Below are 19608 nucleotides of genomic sequence, written 5' to 3' on the forward strand. Positions count from 1 at the left end.
TGAATTCCAGAAGCCTTTCTCTCAGACCACATCTCCTATGGGGCTATCAAAGAACAAGCCTTGTTTGCATGTAGGGTACACTTAAAATGTTTTTAGTTGCTAGATAATACTTGTGTATATTTATGGGGCTCTTGTGGTATTTTAATGCATGCATAGAATGTATAATGATCAAGTCAGGGTATTTACAATAACTGTCACCTCAAGCGTTTATCATTTCTTTGTTAGGGACCTTCAAATCTTCTCTTCTGGCTATTTTAAAATATACATTTTCAAAAATAGTTTTGGTTGGGGGGCTGGCAAAGCGCTAGGAATGCTGCCACCCAGAATTCACATCTGCCTCTTCAATAGTGACCCTGGAATGAGAAAAGGATACTTGCATTATGTGCATTTTTAAAAAGACTGTGAAAATTTGAATTACTTAATTTTAATAGTTTTAGATCAAAGCAATAATAATTTGAGACGTTCTAATGTTCACTCATTTGTTGTTGTTGCTCCACTGTTCTCCCAGCTTTCCTTGTGCAAAGCCGAGTCCATGGAAGAATCCCCATATTGAAGACACCTGTCCTGGCGCCGCTCCAGCAGGTCTCTGAGCCGGAACATGAAGCCTCGTGATCCAGGACACTCAGTGAGGGACATTGGAAAGCATCTTTACTATTTACACTCCATTGACAAAAAAACTGTGGTTAAGGACCTGGCCAAAGGTGCAACTGATGAGTGATCCAGCTGAGACTTGAGGTCATGCCCCAGACTCCAGTGCAATCCCCACTCCTTGGTGAATAATCTGTTTTTTTTTTTTAACTTGCCATTTGCCAAGTGACACATCATGCTATATGCGGAACAGCTGGTAAATGCACACTCCGTGGTTAATCTACTTGCATTCAGATCCTAGTTCTACCACTTACAAGTTTACCGCGCTTTAAAATTTTCTTACCTTAGGATGACAACAAATATGAAAATTTTTAAAATCACACAAACTTGGCTACTCTGGAGAAGGTAGCGCTCCGTCTTCCCTGCTGCTCTTCCATATGCCTGAGACCCTCTTTTCCATGCTTTTCTGTCCAGCTCCATCTTTGGATTTCAGTTTGGACTTAATTACCTCAGAGAAGCTTCTTTTGACCTTCCAAGGTTGAGTTGGGATCCCCTCTTCTGTGTTCCTGTGGCATCATTTCCCCATTCAGCAATTGCCACACTGCTTTTTGTTTCTGTGTCTATCTCCCCCACCAAACTGTGACCAACTTAGCTGGTTTTTGTTTTGTTTTGTTTTTGTTTTTGTTTTGTTTTTGAGATGGGGTCTTGCTCTGTTGCCCAGGCTAGAGTGTAATGGCATGATCTTGGCTCACTGCAACCTCCGCCTCCCAGATTCAAGCAATTCTCCTACCTCAGTCTCCCGAGTAGCTGGGATTACAGGCACCCACCAATGTGCCTGGCTAATTTTTGCATTTTTAGTAGAGACGGGGTTTCAGCATCTTGGCCAGGCTGGTCTTGAACTCGTGATCCACCCGCCTCAGCCTCCCAAAGTGCTGGAATTACATGTGTGAGCCGCTGCGCCCGGCCAACTTGGCTGTTTTTTTTTTTTTTTTTTTTTTACTCCAGGCATCTGAGAGTGCATAGTAGGTGCTCAAATATTTGTGGGACGAACAGAAAAAAAAAAAAAAAAAAAAAAAAAAGAAAAAAAAAAAAATGAGAAAAAAAAAAAAAAAAAAAAAAAAAAAAAGATAGATGAATGAATGGATAGATAGCAAGAAGAGGAAAAGGTCAGTGGATAAAGAGTCAGGATATTCTCCTTAGGACTCCTGAATTCAAACCAGAGAATAGGGAAACTGGAGAGGCAGAGGGCGTAAAGGGTGGGATGAGGTGGTGGCTCGGGACCTGAATCTCACGATTTCTGTTCCCAGGGAAAAGGGAGGAGCTCCTACCCCTGCTGGAGCCTGCCTTCTGCCAGAAGACCCCAGAATACAGGCAAAGCCGCCAAAGAAGACAGTTCCAACAGTAGGATCATAGCTACTACCTTCCCTGCGCCTTGGATCTGCACGCCCTACCTATCTTCGGGGCACAGAGAAGGCGCGTACCATGAACGCCTCAGTTTCCCCTCTCTTAATTTTCTCCCACGGTCGGGAGCTAAGGGTAGGATTTTCAAGAGGGGAGAAGCTGGTGGGGCAGTAACAGACCTCAAAATCTCTCCAGTCCCCCTACCGCCACCTCCCTAAGGCTGCGCCCCCCTCCCGGGGGATGTGCGCTGGGCCCGGGGCCGCCGGGGCGGGGAAGGGTCGGGCTCGGGGCGGGGAGAAGCATTTATATGCCGGCGAGGGGCGTGGGAGCTGCCACCGTTCGCTTGCCGGACACCGGAGTCAAGAGGCTGCCCCCGCCGCTGCCCGTCCCTTCCACGGTGCTGAGGTCTCCACGGTCTCCCCGCGCGCGGCAGGCGGCACCAAACGCTGCGCTCCTGGCGGTGCGCTCTGCCCTCGCAGTGCGCGCCCAGAGGAAATCCGCCCAGGGCTTGGGAAGTGCAGGCCTGGGGGCTGCGTGCAAGTTTCCCCAAGGTAAGTCCAGGATCCGATGCTGGGACAGCCAGAGCCAGAACTAGGTTTATAAGTGATTAGTAGCTGGATGGGAGGGACCGGCCAGAATAGAGGAGACTGCGTGAGAAAGACTGCGGTGGAAGGAAATAAGTGAATTTCAGAAGCTCAAAATCTCCTTTGGCTTTTCTCCTCCTCCAGAAAAGAGTAGCAGCCCTCACTTCGTCTTTCTTTTAGTTTTTCCGCATCCGACTGTTGAAGAACCTACAGCACACTCTTGTCATTCTCTGCTCAGATCTCGCGTCTCCCATCGCACACCAGGGCGCCTCCAAGGCTGAGAGGTGCCTCACCCAGCACGGTGTCCTCACAGGGCAGGGCCCGGCGAGTGGTATGCATGGAAGACCACTCGGGGAGACAAATGAATGAAGTTAACCAGAGTGAGTCAGGAAAAGTCAATCCCAAGCCTGTACATTCCCAGTCTGTACTTTTGTTCTTGCACTTCAGACAAACTTATTAAAGAAGGTTGGATTTTTATTGCTGTCTCAGGGAAGGAAGGAAAGCAGAGAAAATGCACCCTTTTATCAATTCCCAGAAACATTCCGCTATGAGTAGGACCCCAACTACCTGGCTCAGTAGCAATCAAGCAAATAATTTTGATGAGGAGAGGAGGCAGGCTGAAAGAGAAAAATAAAATGTTAAAACTAGGAAGTGATTTTCTTTTCTTTTGTGACCTTTTGTGACAAGGATTTCTCATACCTCTTGTTAAAAGTCTACTTTATGGATATATTTAAAGAGGTCCTTTGCCAGTGGATGAGTGTGGGGGTGATTAGGAACATCGGAGGCAGTACAAATCATAACATTTGTGAGAGGAAGGATATCAGAAGTCTTCTGTTAAGAATTCTAAAGTTATAGAATTCAGCAGTCATGTTACTTTTTCTAAACTAATCTGTTTAATGAGTAGTATTTTAATATAAAATGTTCAAGTATGCCATACAATGTTAAATTTATTGCTCAGTGTCTTCACAGGTGAAGTCACTTCCATAAAAATCCTGAAACTTCTAAAGTTCTTTAAAATACACAGCCTTAATAGTTCTTATCTTTAAGAAAGAAGTTGTCAATTTCCCATCATTTCATTCCAAAATATTAGAAGTGTGGAGGAGAAAAAAAAAAGAAGAGAGAGAGAGAGAGAGAGAGAGAAACACCCACGCCTCAAAAGGTGTATTTTGGATGTTGTGCCATGTGATATCAAATTCTGTAATGTTCATCGAAGGTGTTAGGTTAAGCACTCATTGGAGAATCATCTTTAGCTTTTATATTTTAGTAATTAAAAAAATTTAATTTTGCTAAATTTTTTTGTGAACCAATTTTCCAGAAGTACTATTGTTAAATATAAAATACTTGCAATTTTAAGTTTTTCCATTCCCTTCAGATAGTCTGAATTTCAGAAAGTTTCAATATTTTGAATATTTTGCAGCAAATATTTATTTATTTGTATAGATAGCACCCATAGCATCTAATTAGGTCACCAAATGAAGTCAGGTTATCAAAATTGTGAATAAAAATTGGTGCGTTACTTATTAATCTCTATACTTAGTACACTATAAGTTCCCGCTAATATAATGTTCTTGTAAGTGACTAAAAAGAGGTTGGGCATGATGGTTCATGCCTGTAATCCCAGCACTTTGGGAGGCCGAGGTGGGCAGATCACTTGAGGTCAGGAGATCAAGACCATCCTGGCTAACACGGTGAAACTCCAACTCAACTAAAAAAACAAAAAATTAGCCTGCATGATGGCACATGCCTATAGTCCCAGCTACTCCGGCGCCTGAGGCAGAAGAATCCCTTGAACCCGGGAGGTGGAGGTTGCAGTGAGCAGAGATTGCACTACTGCATTCCAATCTGGGTGACAGAGCAAGACTCTGTCTCAAAAAAAAAAAAAGACTAAAAAGAACTTCTCTGTCAGTAAATATCCCCTAACCCTGGAATTTCTCAAAAATATAAGTTTGTGAGCTAGACCCCCTGCAAATAAATAAAAGTGATCCAGACTAATGATTGTGTGTTTTAATCTAAGAATGCTCATTCCTGCAGTCCTAAGAAATTAGGAGGAAGGTTAGATTTTCTATGCTGCTTCTTATGCTTCTATAAGAATCATGAATATGACTTTTCCAGGGTGATTGTTGCCAAAATTGGTTTTTTCCTTTCCTGACCTTATTGTTGTTATTTAAAGTAGGAATGGGATTCTCTTTGCTCTCCAACTGGTCTAGATTCAAGTTACAGATGAATGCAAACAATGCAGTTACCTCTCTGGCTCTTATTGTTGTCACCTGTCACATGAGCCAGTGATATCTACCTACATCACAGGGTGTATAGGAAAAAACAAGATCTTTGTAGTATGCCAAGCGCAAGTGCTCAATAAATGAGGACAATGGCGATGACGATCAGGCAAATAGAATTGTTTCCAATAATTTAGTTAATATCGAGCCCAATTTTATCCAGCGTTCTGATCTCACTCAAATACTTTGTTTCCATGGAGTGTAATACATGATTAACAGAAATGAATGATACACCAAACATTGTAATCTCCCTGGAAGAGTTCCAGTTTGTAGAGATCATGGAGATCATTTAGTGCCTGTCACTTAGGCATGCTGCCATCCTGGAAGAGATGTTTGGGGTTTGGGGCTGTTCTGCTTTTACTACAAATTTCTTCATATCTTAGGCTTTAGAGTTTGAGGAGACCTTTCCGTGGGAGTCAAATTATGCCTGCGGCTATGAGGCTTTTAAAAGTGCACTTAATGTTTTAGTTTCTTTAGAGAATGCTTTTGTGATAATAAAAATGTACTTTTAGCAGAAGAGTATTATATTTACATTTTCTGAATTTTAAAGCAGAGTTAGGGAACGCAACGCTAAGTTTTTCAAAGGGATTTAAAAGGAATAAAGGATCTTTTACAAAACAGTGACTAAAGGCCAAACTTTCTACATGAAAAAATAATTGAATCTTAGTCTCACTTCCTCTTCTGTTTCCTTGCCCTCCTTCCAAAACTGGTCTTTTCTTGAGGTGACCCCCAAGGCCTTGGCATGGAAATTTGGAAGAAATTACCACGGATAAAAACAGATACCATTAGCTAATCTAAGTCATGTGCAGAAGAAAAGGTCTTTTGTGTCTCTCGTATTCCTAGTGCTTCCCAGAATTCCTGGCACTTAGTAGGTATTCAGTAAATATTTCGTAAGTGAAGGACTTAAAATTTCAAAATTCTGGCCAAATTGTGCTTCTCACATAAAACTGGAGCAGCTGCACTTAGAAAATCCAATAACATGCAAAATCTCGGGGAAAACCCATAACATGCAAAATCTCAGGGAAAGATAAAGGAGGCAGTATCATCTTTGTGTCTCTGCTTCTGAAGTTCAGTCTCACTGAAACAAAAAACACCTGATCTATCATTACTGACTCTAAATCTTATCTTTATGAGCTATTTTGATTGACTGACATAACTCTAAAAACTAATACATTTAACAGTCTCACATAACAAGTTTAAGAAAACGTACTCATTTAATTTTGGCATGATGAGAAAATGTTTCCCCAAATGCTCAGCTGGTGGAGCAGAGGGAAGAAGGATAGAACATGCAAACCAAGTTAGTCTTGCAAATGTAAACCTCAGTATTCTCCTTAAGTCACAAAGGCACAAATAAATATACATTTAAGCATTTAAAAACCATCTACAGTTAAGGATGTGAACATTGATTTGACTCTAAAATATTTTTCTATTGCTCTAAGTACTGTATCCTACACTTTAGAGGGAAAGATTTTGCCAGAGTTAGTTGGCAAAGGCCTTTGTGTTGGCTTGAAAAACCATAAGCTAATCTCTTATTTAGTCTGTTAAAAACAACTTGATTAATGTTTGGTAAGAAATTCTGACCGAAATTCTCCATTATATGCATCCAAATACAATAGAACTTTGAAGATCATAAGCAAGTCATGGTCATATTTGGCTATTGCTGTTTGTTAGGAAAAAAGTCCCACAGTATGTCAAATGGTCCGTGTTCCATATTTTGGTACCCCTACCTCATCCTAAGCCAGCATGTGTGGTTAACTTTATATTCTCATTTACTTCCACATTCTCTCTGGGACAGGTAGAAACTTCAATATGAAGAAGATGCCATTATACACTGAAGTAGATTCCCTCAATTCTAGGCTTTTCTCTTCTCTGTTGGCTATGGATGATGGGAGGGCCCTGCCCATATTCTCCCACTGCACGCATTCTTTCAGTGCATGCTGGAGGCTTCTTCCTTCAAGCACTGTGACTGTCTGAAGGCTTTATCGAGCCTTGGGAGCCTGCCTGACCCATGTCAGGGAGGCCACAAGGGCCTGGGGAGCTAACACCCCTGGAACAATGCCTTACCCAAACACATATGAAAGTTGGTGAGTAAATACCCCACTTTCTCACATCTTAGGTGAGGCAACTTTGAAGTATGAACCACACATTCCTCCAGAGCTACCCACCCAATGGAACTGAGCTCCAACCTGCTCATTACCATTGACTTTTTCGCTTCTCTGTCACCCTTCTCCGCTCCTTTACCAGGAGTCACCTCCCAAATAAACTGTATGAATTTTTGTTCAGGGACTGTTAGGGAACCCAGTCTGCCATAAACTTTTTAGCTATTTCAATAAATATAGTATAGGTTATATTATAGTAAACTAAGTATAGCTTACACTAAGCCAAGTAGACTATGAATGTCATTCTAGCCAAGAAGTAAATCAAGAATGGAATTCTTGCTTTCCACAGTGAAGAACAGAATTTTGTCTGTAGCTAAACTGTTTCACTTGTGTCTTAGTGGTCATAACTGGATCCTAAATTATCATCACCATTTTGGAAACTGTCATGGGACACGGAGGGAGATATCAGTGAGGATTTGGTGTGACTCCAGAACCACGAGGGCTTGGTGTGATCTCATAGTTAGAGAAATAGCACAAAGAACACGTTCTGCTCATGTTACAGAAAGTGGTTCTGGAAAGTGATTCAAGCACATGCTTGGTAAAGATAAGTCTGGGACCTTTATTTTCCTTCTGGGTGTTCCTATCCCCTCCACAGGTTGGGTCACTGTTTATTTATCAATGGTTTTCTAATCCATACCCCCAGGCCAGACCTCTCCTGAGAACTCCAGCCCCAGATACCTAACTGCCCACAGGGACTTGAAGATTTGTTTGCACCACAAATCCAACAAGTCCCAAATGGTCCACATTGTCTTTCCCCAGACTCTGCCCTCTTCCTGTGAATGGCACAAGTGGCCCCATCAGAAAACTTTAAGTAGCCTTGAGGATCTGTCTTCTCTTCATCAGCAATCCCATCTAATCAGTCTCCAAGTCCTACAAATTTAATTTCCTAACAATGTCTACAAACTTCTCTCCATTCTCCTTGTCATCACTGTATTTCCAAAACATCATCGTCTATTTCACTCAACACCTGCCTCCCAGTCCCCTTCCCTGCTTCTAGTCATGCTCCCCTTCTAGCATTCTCCACACTTCAGCCTGAGTGAGCATCCTAAAAACATCTGCTCACACCATTCTCTGGTTAAATGCTCCAGTGGCTTTAGATAAAATCCAAAATCCTTATCCTGGTTGAAAATCCTCCCATTATTCCACCTTAACTACTTCTCCTCCTGCATCACGCCTTCTTATTTTGTTGCCACTACACCCAGTCCTCTAGTTATTTAAGGAGAATTTGCTCTCTCCCACCTCCTGCCACTTTCATTTTGGAATTTTTTCTACCTAGAACTATGCTATCCAGACTCTAAACATGGCTAACTGCTTCTCTCCCTTTAAAACTTAGCTACTATGTTCATTCCTTCAGAAAAAGCATTACTGGATCCCCTTACTAGAAAAGTTACCCTTCCCCGGATCCCCACAATATCCTGGGCTTCCTTAGCCATGTTGCTCTCCCAGTAAGAGCTATATTTCTTAGGCTTCCATGTTCACCAGGCTGTCTTCAGTGCCAGCTACTGAAGTATCTGTTTTATGAATAATGAGCTGAAATCAGGTTCCTTACTAGCTGATGATCATGGGAAGGTCACCTAACTTATCTGAACTTCAGTTTTCTCATCAAAGTGGAAATAATATTCAAGCACAGGGTGATTGAGAGGAGTTGATGAAATTATGGATTTGGAGTTCTTGACGCATACATTGGTGCTCAATAAATAGTAGTTATTTTGGATTCAGCAAGGTAGGACTAGGCTTGCCTTGCCTTATGTTGTTTTGAGACAGGAAAGGCTACATCCCAGAAGGTGTAAGTTAGGGAGCACTTTGATGTAGCAGCTCTGGGAGGAACCCAGAGGGAGGAAAGAATCATTTAGTTAAAGCTAAAAGGTCCTTTTAAACCTTTCAAGAGGTGTATTTTTGGAAATGCAAGCGATACAACAACATACAGTGGCATCTAATTCCCTCACACAGTTTCTTCCAGTCCCTCTCATTGAGTTTCAATATCTGCATTCCCTGGATTAATGCCATGAAGCCAGTTTCTAAACTGAGTTTTTCCAGGAGTTTTGCATTAAGTTATTCCTCACTCTTCCTTGTTTTTTTTCCACTTCACCATGATTACTGTCATCAACCTGAAACAGCACCATTAAGCACCTAATCGTTGAGCCTCCAGGGAACTGTCATCCAAATGCCCGGGAACCGCGATGCACATTTATAGGCAATGTAACTGGGTGAAGGCAGGCACTAAACAAGTTCCTGGGCTTGCACTGCTGAATGATTCAGGCAAACAATTTCTTAGATTTTAGCAGGGGGAGTGAATTAAGTACATAATTGGGTTGGAAATGGGGATAATAGCACCTCGGGGAGCTGTCTGCATATTTTAAGGGCTTTTAGGTATTATTTGGTAAGTTACTGCCTTGGGGCACCTAACTAATAGTCCATAGCAAAACAGTTTTCAAGCTCACTGGTCCAGAGGTGCCCTGCCCCACCCTGAACATACAAAGTGTGTAAATTGCTTTTGTTTCTATATATCCTAACAATTTGGGACTACATAGTCACTTGCAATTAACAGTCAGTGTAACTCAGAAAAATGGGCAAAATGATGGTTGATAGTGTTGTCTGTGTTGGAGTCCCACCTCATTTTCTTGGATAGGCTTGAATAGATAAATATATAAATATGTATTCTTAGCTGCAAAATTCTTTAAGTAGATGCCTTTTTACTTCCAAAAGCCTGAGAGTCTTCATTGATCTGTTTATTTTCTTTCTCAGTGCTCTATCAGGTCTTTAAATTTCTTCATGGAGAAAGTGGCAATTAGGCAATGGATGTTCCTATGTCATCTCAATCAGCAGCAGTGAAAGTTATTAAGTGGGGCAGTGTGTGGGCACCGATTGCATGATTCCATGACTTCCAGCCCTGCTAAACTCCACCTTGAGAAAAGAGATATATGCTATGAATGCAGAGCTGAATCCATGCCACTAGCTGCAGTCACTAAGCAATTTTGGGCTGGGATAGAACCACCCTAGGGAAAAAGAGATGAATGACTTCAGCTCTTCACAAGGTCGGTCTTCGAATACTCCAATCCAGAATTTTCTTGATCAATGAACTCAGCACTTATAACATATTATATACATTATCACATTTAATCCTTACAACCCATTATCCTGCTTCAAATGAGAGTCCAAGATTTCAAGGTTCATCAATTGCTCAAGATCACAGCTGGCCAATGAAAGAGATTTGAATTCCGGATGTGGTTAAAACTCAGGCCTTGACACAGCTACCTGTATATTCTGCCGGGTAATCTGGAAAATGTGTGCTTCAAAAGCCTAGAAACTTCTAATACGGATACAATTTAGATCCCTGGAGGCTCAGAATCATAGTTCAGAAGTCATATTTTTCATGGTAAGAGGAAATTTTGAATCCTTATTTTTTAGAAGAGGGAAGAAAGGGAGACTCCTAACATAGTGAACATCAAGTCCCAAAGTGGTGATGTTTGAGAAGTCGCTCAGTGGCTTGGATCTCTGTCATTGAAATTGACTTTGGTAAATATTTTCAAAAGTCCATTCTCATTCGTTTGCTATTTGACTTTTTATAGAATCCTAGAATTTCAGAGCAGAAACGGATCCTACCAATTGTTTCAAGTATTTTTGAAGCAAAAGTGATTGGTTCTTCCTCTACCCTCTCCTACAATTAAAATCTTTTCATGAATTCTTATTGGTCTTGGGAAAAATACAGAAATCATGAGTAGGTCCTGCAAAGCCATGAATGGCCTGAATACTTCCTCTCTTCCAGTCTCATTCAGTGCCATGCTCCCTTCTCTCCCTGTGTTCTGTTTATGCTAGACTTCCTTTGCTTCCTTGACCACACCATTCTCCTTCTTGCCATGAGACCTTTGCATGGGCTATCTCCCTTCCTGGAACAACACATTCCTCTTGGGCTAGTTAACTCTTACCATTCCTTCATCATTAACTCAAACAGCATTCTCTCAAAGAAGCCTTCTCTGGATTTTCCAAGTTAATCAATTCTCCTCATTAGGTAGTGACATATGTCATGACAGTGTATAATTCAACAAATAGTTATTAAGCATTTTTTTAATGTACAAACCCTATTCTAAGTGCTGGAAAACAAGACAAAGGCACTGCTCCAAGGAGGATATAAACAATAGAGAAGTCAATAAATGACTTATAGGTAGGGTTACATGCTACCTTAATTAAAACGTTAATTGTGGAGCTAATAACTGACTATAATGAAGGTGGACGGAGTGGTCAGGGAGGCTTCTCTGGGGAGGTGACATTTCAGCAGAGATCTGAATAAATATGGAAGCAAAATGAGTCCCTCTTTGTGAAGTCGGATAGGGGACACTTCCAGGTGGGAACAACTTTGGCCTGTTCGTGGAATAGCAAGGAGGCCATAGTGGCTGGAGTGGAGAGAATGAGAGTGAGAGTAAAGATAAGATCAAAGCTCACATGGGCATGGCTCACATCATTAAGAGCCTCATGGACCAGGTGTAAGGAATTGGAATTTAGCACAAGTGTGATGAGAAGTCACTAGAAATTATGAACATAGGGCACCAATCTAGTTCATGGTCTTCAGAGATCCCTCGGATTGCTATGTGAAAGATCTATGAAGAAGGACAAGGGTCAGGTAGTGTCTGTTAGTGCAGTACTTCAGCCAAGAACAGATGGTGGCAAGGATGTGGTTTGCAGCTGGTGCAAAGCGGTTAGATTTGGAACATGTTTTGAAGTACTGTTGACAAGACTTGCTGATGGATTGGCTCTGGGGTTTCAGGGAAACCTCTTCTTTACATGTACCACAGTTGTAACTTTCCTCTTGTTGATTAATTCTCTAATCAATACCTTAAGTTTCAAAGGACTATAAGCTTCATGAGATAAAAAACCATCTGTTTTTCATTTTCCTTGCATAGCCACTGCCTAACAGTGCCTACCAGGACATAAGATGCTTAATAAATATTCCTTGAATGAAGTCATGAATAAGCAAATGGATAAAACCATAAATGAAAACTATCTTATTCTATAGATAAGGAGAATGAATCTCTCAGAGTTTAAGTTAAGGAAATGGCCTCATGCCTCTCAGCTCAGATTGGAATTCTTGTCTCCACGTTCCTCTTTCTGACTACTTTTCCTCTTGCAGTAGAGCCACTATGAACCTCATACTGTTTTATTGGAAGGAGGAGAGAGTTGCCAAAATGTGTTTTAAAAACTCCTAATGGATAACTGGTTTGTTTAGCCCGGCACTCACCAATGGCAGTCAAGGGTTATTCTAACCACCTTTGAGGCTCTGTTGAGGTACCTTGAGTTTATGACTTTTTTTTCTTTTCTTTGACCTTGTTTTCTTCTCCAGTAAATATAACTAATCTTAACTCACTATTTGTACGTATTGTGCCTAGGACCCAAAAGAGGTCAGCCTAAGCCATCTGATTTGTGTCCTGTTTTGAAAGACACTCAGGTCTTTAGGCAACAGCAGCTGGTGTAATCTTTATATAAGAAGGTAGCCATTCAAAATGTGCAGGCCTTCCCCACCACCAAGGGCATTTTGAGGGAAATCCGTGGAGGCAAGCTGTGATTAAGACGGGAAGGAGAATAGAGTGCAATTAAGAGTCTCCTCTGTTCTCTTGAAAGACTAAAGCTGCCTGAAATGTAACTTTCCCAAGCAATGATCACATCCTTGGCACTCTGCCTTTCTAATTAAATTGCTGATACATATATATGGATATTTCATTTAACGAACAGCTGGTAAAATTGAATGCTTGTTCTGCAGAGGTTTACCAAAGCACTTCATAGTTTCGGTGTGATTGAATACTAATAATTTATCCCAGAATACAAAAAGAGGAAATTAAACCTAACCTAGCTGCTCATCATCTGGGACCTTCCAGGCTGCATCCTCCATGGTCAGCATAGTAATTTTATCTGTTGTTTCCCATCAAGTACTTCTAACGTTACTTTTCTTTTCTTTTCTTGTTGCCTTCCTCTTGGAATCAACACTTGGTGTGCTTTTACATTTTTCAGAGCTGTTTCTGATGCTCTGAGACCCAAACCCCTGTGAGGTTCCCAGGAGACAGACATTGAAGAGATAAACACTCAAATGAAAGTTTAATCATAGATTTGAAATGTGCTTTGAAAAATAATAAGATGCTATGAGAGAAAAACCACAGAGGAAACCTAACTTAATGAGGACAGAAGGACAGGACCTCCTTGAGGCAGCAGCATTGCAATGAAGACTTGGAGACAAGGACTGAGCAGGAACAAGGACAGAAGAACAAAACAGTTGCTGGAAAGGGCGGCAGTGGCCAGATGGGCACAGGGCAGGGATTTTCAAACTTTGACGGTCATACAAACCTGGAGATCTTGTTAAATTGTTATTCTAATTCAAGGCCGGACGCGGTGGCTCACACCTATAATCCCAGCACTTTGGGAGGCCAAGGCGGGTGGATCATGAGGTCAAGAGATCGAGACCATCCTGGCCAACATGGTGAAACCCTGTCTCTACTTAAAATACAAAAATTAGCTGGGCATGGTGGCGCACGCCTGTAGTCCCAGCTACTCAGGAGGCTGAGGCAGGAGAATTGCTTGAACCCAGGAGGCAGAGGTTGCGGTGAGCTGAGATTGCGCCATTGCACTCCAGCCTGGGTAACAAGAGCAAAACTGTGTCCCCCCCCAAAAATTGTTATTCTAATTCCATAGGACTGGTGATCCTGCATTTCTGGCTCCCAGTGATGCTGATCGTGGTGATCTGAGGACCACTCTTTGAGTAGCAATGGAATAGGGCAAGGGTTGCACAGTTTTTCTATAAACAGTGAGATAATAAACATTTTAAACCTTGCAGGTCGTACTGTCTCTGTTGCAACTACTCAGCTGTGTCATTGTAGCGTAAAAGCAGTCATAGATAGTGCATAGGTGAATGGGTATGGGTGGGTGGTTTTCCATAAAACTTTGCCAAAGCAAAGCATCATATTTGGCTTGTAGACCATAGTTTTCTAATTCCTGGAGCAAGATCAGGTGGTATTGGCTCTTAGGTTCAGATGCACATTAAAATCACCTGAGTTCGAAAAATTACCCACCAGTTCCTACTTCAGATCAATAAAATCAGTATCACTGGGGATGGGACTGAGGCATTGGTAGACTTAAAAAGCTCCCCAGGTGATGCCAAGGTATAGCCTGGGCTGAGAGCCACTGTGCACATCAATATCATTTGATAGCCCCTTATTCTCTTTGCCCTAGGAGATGGGTAAGGCAAAAATGACTCCATCTTTTCTTAATTCTGAGAAATCATCAGCTGACCAATAGCTTTCAATAAAGGGAGAAAAAAACACAGCAGGAAATGTACAAATCTCTAGCAACATTCCTCCTGATTTCCTGAATGTTCAAATTGGGATGGAGTAGAAATATTCAAGAAATATGGTCTTTGCATCCCTAATATACAGATGAGGAAAACGGAGCACAGAAAACGTGCTGTGCAGATTGTATGATGATATGCCAGGAGACACAGGCAGCCTACTGCAGCTTGGCTTGCTGAACTGCTTAAGCTCTTCTGTCCCCTCTGGGCCTCTCCAGGTACATGCAGATCTCCCTGCCTTGGACGTGCTTCCCCACTTCACCGCAATCACCTGTTTAATTTCTGCTTCTCCTTCAGGTCTCACTTTAGTCACCTGCTTTTTCTGAGGCGTCTTTCCTGACCCCACACCCAGGGAAGGAGCCCCTGCTGGGAGCATCTGTAGCCCTTAGTGAGGTTCTCTATTAAAGCCAGCTCTCTTTCTGTTGACATAAATTGAACCTCGGGCCCTGGAAAAGTTCATGCGGGAAAGGACCGTGACTGACTTGTCATTTGATCTTCAACACCTGGTACCTAGCAGGAGCTCAGTGAATTTTTGAGGATTGCATGAACTTTAGCTCAGTCCTCCTGCTCAGCAGAGGGCAGCACAGCGGTTTAGAGGGGTGGTCCTCAACGTGTGGGCCTCAGCTGTGCCTTGCTAGCATCACCTGAGACATTGTTTGATATGCAAATCCTTAGGCCCACCACGACCTACTGATTTAGAGAGTCTTTGGGGCTGTGGCCCAGCCGTCTGTGTTTCAGCTAGCCCTCCTGGTGATTCTGAAGCTTGTTCCAGTGTGAGGACCACGGGCTAGGGTATGGACTCTGAAACCAGACGGCCTGGCGTCCCGTCCTGGCTCTGTAGCTTAAAAACTAGCTCTGGAAAATTTACATCGCCTTTCTGTACCTCAACATTCTCATCTATAAGATGGAGCTGATAAAAATACTAGTAGCCACCTCATTTGGATGAAATGAGATGAAGAACCTGGAGCTGTTAACACAGCACTGCTCAAAGTAAGTGGTGCAAATATTTTCACTGTTGGTATTATCAACTGTGCAGCTATGGGAAAATTTATTGCTTCTCTGAGTTTTCTTTCCTTTGTCTTTCAAACGAGGAATAAATTTGCCTCACAGGGTTTTGAAAGTTAAACGCCTGTAATATGTTAGGGTGCTTAACTTTTTGGCGAGGCTGGGGGGCCAGTTATTTAGTCAAATAGCAGTCTGGATGTTGCTGTGAAGGTGTTTTTAGATGTGATGAAGATTTAAATCAGCATATTTTGCGTAAAGTAGATTACCCTCTGCTCTGTAATGTACGTGGGCCTCATTCAATCAGCTGAAGGCCTTAAAGAAAAAGACTGTGGTCCCTGATGGAGAAGGAATTCCGCTTCCAGACTCAAGACCGCAACATCAACTCCTGCTGGACTTTCCAAACTGCTGGCCTCCCTGCAAATTTGGGACTTGTCAACCCTCATAATTATGTGAGTCAATTTCTTGAAATCTCTTTTTCTCTCCTTTCCACCCCCTTCTCTACACACACACACACACACACACACACACACATCACCTTTCTGTGCCTGTTGATTTTGTTTCGCTGGAGAACCCTAATTCATTGTGCTAAATATGTGTAGGTCCAGGCTTTTCAGCCTATATAGTTTCTCAGTTATTGACCTTTGGGCTGCATAATTCTTTATTTTGGGGAACTGTCCTGTGCATTGCAGGATGTTTGGCAGCATCTAACATCCTATTAGCACCATGCTAACAACAGTGGTGGGTTGACCTCTACCCACTAGATATCAGTGGCACCCACACCTCAGCAGTATAATAAAAAAAAAATACCTCCAGACATTGCCAAATGTCCACGGGGAATGGGAAATCTCCAATTGAGAACAACTGGTATTAAAAAGAAAATGTAGGAGATTTTCCTTCTTGTTCACTCCCATTGAACCTGCTGCCCACGTAGCCTACGTTCTCTGACCTTTCCCCATCAAAACACTGCCCACAAAGTCTAGCTCAAAATCACTACCATTGAAGGTGGCTCTCATAACCTGCCTTCCCCTTTGAGCTCCTGCTCTCATGTCTGTCTTTTCACACAATTTTCTTACGGGCTTCTTATAGTCTCATAGGCCTGTGCTTTGTCCTTCCCCATTGAAACCCCACTTCACCGCAATCACCTGTTTAATTTCTGCTTCTCCATCAGGTCTCAGTTTAGTCACCTGCTTTTTCTGAGGCGTCTTTCCCGGGCAGAGGCAGCCCCGAAAGAGGAGCAGATAATTTGAGTAAAAAATCCTGCTGTTTAGCTTGTGGCCTTAGTAGAGACCCATTCTTCCTGACTTTCAGTGTTATCTGTAAAATGCGAAGAGCAGAGTCTACCTCAGAGTGGTTATAATGTAAAAGCAGTTTATAAACTATAAAAATACTGTATATGCCTTTTCCTCCAAGAGAGAGCATGCCTTTTTCTGGTATAAAAGTAGTACAGGGAAAGAGGTTTTGAGGGGTGTGCTTAGGATGAAATAAGACTTTTGAAAAATGCCAGATGAACATATAAATGCATGAATTTGCATATCATGTTTTAATTTTCTTTTGATAGCTTTTGAAATAAGATAGGCTGGGTCTTTTCTGTGTCTTTCTGAGATTAATATGTAAATAACCTAATGGGGCACTCGACAAGGCAATGCAATTTCCCTAGTTATTGACTTCAAATTCCTGGAAATGATGCCGCTTATCCATACTTCTCCCTACCCCTATTTGTCTGTTGTCTGTTCACTCAGGGAGCACCTGTGGTCAACACTGAATATTCTTCCTTCAAAACTTTATTAAAGCAGCCACTTTACAGAAAAATAATTTCTGTACCCTCCCACACCACCCTGCCAAGACTTTGACGAGTCTCTTTTCTGATCGTCTACACTCCTACCTTGGGCTTGCCCACCTATGTGAATACAGGTCTGCCCCTTGCCTTCCCAATCAGACTGTAATTTCATGATGTCCAGGGCTGTGTTTGCTGGATTTTGTGTTCCCAGGGGCTGGTACACTGACCAAAGCAGATGACTGTAGTCATGAATGTGACAGTGAAATGACCAAGGTTCCATCAGTACATGTCCATGTGCCTGTCGGATGTCTCCACTCCTATGATTTTGGAGACCTCAAATTCTGTGTTTCAAGGAACTAAAACTGGATCTTACTTTATGTACCAGTTATTTAAGTTTGCAAAGTAAATTATTCCAAAAAGTAGTGGCCTAAAAACAATTTAATATCTCTCATGGTTCTGGGGGTGGACTGTGTTTCTGGGTAATTCTTGCTTAGGGTCTCAGTGAGATGGCGGCTGCGGCTGGAGTCATCAATAATGTTTTCAGTCACATATCTGGCACCTGGGCTGAGATGGCCAGATCATTTGGGAGCTAGTTAGGCAACTCTCCTGACCTCTCCACAAAGCCTCTCCACGGAGCTTAGGTTTCTTCACAATATGGATTCAGAATAGCAGAACTCCTTATTGGTAGCTGACTTGTCCCAGAGCAAGCTCCTCGGGAGCCTATGGGCCAGCTGCAAGGCTTCTTATGACCTAGCACTGAAAGTCCACGTACTTCACTTCTGCCACGTTCTCCTGATCAAGTAAGTCGTTAAAGCTAAACCAGATTCAGGGGGAAGGAAATTAGACTTTATCTCTCAGTGGGAGCAGTGGCAAAAAAATAGCAGCCGTATTTAATTTATCATTTTCTAACAAGTGCAGTTTGTTGCCTCTCCCTGTAATTCCTTCATAGCCCTACATCCCAGGAATTTTTTTTTAAGTGTTAAGCACAGGTGCTCCACTTAATTTAATGATGATGGATTTCATCACTTCATCACCTGCTTCCCATTGATCCTCCAAGCCTCCACCAGATTGTTTTTTGTAAGATAGGAACACTCCTTTTATCAAAGACCTTTGTTGGTTCCTTCTTGTATTACATTATTTAGCATTTCTTTTTTTCTTATGATTTTTTTTCAAATATGCAGAAAAGCATAGTGAATAATATAATAGCTATTTCGTACCCAGAATTAACGATAACTTAATCTTTCAGTGTTTGTTCAGACTTTAAATAAAATTACAGACAAGTTAGAAATCCTCTTGGTCCCTTTTTCTGCTCCCATTTTCCACTGTTCTGAAGTTGATTCGTATTGCTCCAAGTTTTGCTTTAATGTACCTCTGCTTAAATACCTGGCATTTTGGTGTGTTTTAATAATTTTACATAGATGGTATCATAATTCTAAAACTTCTTCCCTGAGCCTCTCATCCAAGGATGGGAGCCCTATTGTGGGTAAGTCACATCAACCCACAACTTGTTTTCTCACTATGTTTTGAGATGTATTCCTCTTGAAGATCTAAATTATTCATTTAATATTTCAGCAATATTCCCACGTATTGGTGTGTATGCCAGTTTACTCTTTTTTAACCTCTGCATGAACATTTATTAATAGTTGGTCTGCAATTTTTACAAACATATATTGTCTTGTACACATGTATCAGTTTCTCTAGGGTATCTGCTTTAAATGAAATTGCTAGGTTATCTTTAATTTTACTAGAAATTGCCAAATTGCTATCCAAAGTGAGTGTATCAAATTATATTCCCACCAACCATGCATATGAGTTCTAATTTCCCTTATGTCTTTGTCAACTTTTGGTATTGTCAAACTCATTTTGGCCAGTCTCATAGGAGGGATAGAATCTCACTGTTTTAATATGAATTTCCCTGCTTCTGATAAGGTTAAGGATCTTTTCATGTAGCTATTGATCTTTCAGATTACCTCTGCTGTGAATTTCATGTTCATTGTGGGGTCAGTGATTTCTTATTGATTTGTAGATTAAATATATTACTCCTTTGGTAGCTTGTTTCTTATTTATGATGTCTTTTGTCAGCACTAACATTTTAATGTATTTCTGTTCTCCAGTCCTCTCCTTTATGGTTTGTACTTACTCTATTTTCCTTAATAATTTCTTCCAAAGTAATAATGGTTTGGGTTTGCATTTTGTCATATTGCCTTTGGAATCTTGTGTGTGATTTATCAGAGTTTAATCCTAGTAAATATCTATACTTTTCTTGAATAACATTAAGAACTCAGGAATATGTTTTCCTTGAGGATTTCCCTCTGATCTTTCACATGTCTATTGCTGAATATTTTAACTACACTTTATTTTAAACACAGGGTTTTTTCCATAGTCAGTACTTACTTAGAATTACCTACATTCAAATTACTATCATTGCTTCCTTCATTTGCTTTTCTGGGTTTAATTGTAGGGTTTCAGGTGAAAATCTAGAAGTAGATTT

General features: G+C 41.5%; 1 protein-coding gene across 1 annotated transcript in view; it reads left to right on the forward strand.

The window, feature by feature from the left end:
- The first annotated feature begins 2470 nt into the window (after positions 1 to 2470).
- Positions 2471 to 19608, forward strand: part of COL6A6 (collagen type VI alpha 6 chain) — a 148617-nt gene continuing 131479 nt past the window's right edge. The window contains exon 1 of the mRNA XM_017510156.2: positions 2471 to 2540. The gene's annotated coding sequence lies outside the window, so the exon portion shown is untranslated. The remainder of the gene's footprint in view (positions 2541 to 19608) is intronic.

This window comes from Cebus imitator, unplaced genomic scaffold (genome assembly GCF_001604975.1).
Source record: "Cebus imitator isolate Cc_AM_T3 unplaced genomic scaffold, Cebus_imitator-1.0 Scaffold432, whole genome shotgun sequence".
NCBI classification, from domain to species: Eukaryota; Metazoa; Chordata; class Mammalia; order Primates; family Cebidae; genus Cebus; species Cebus imitator.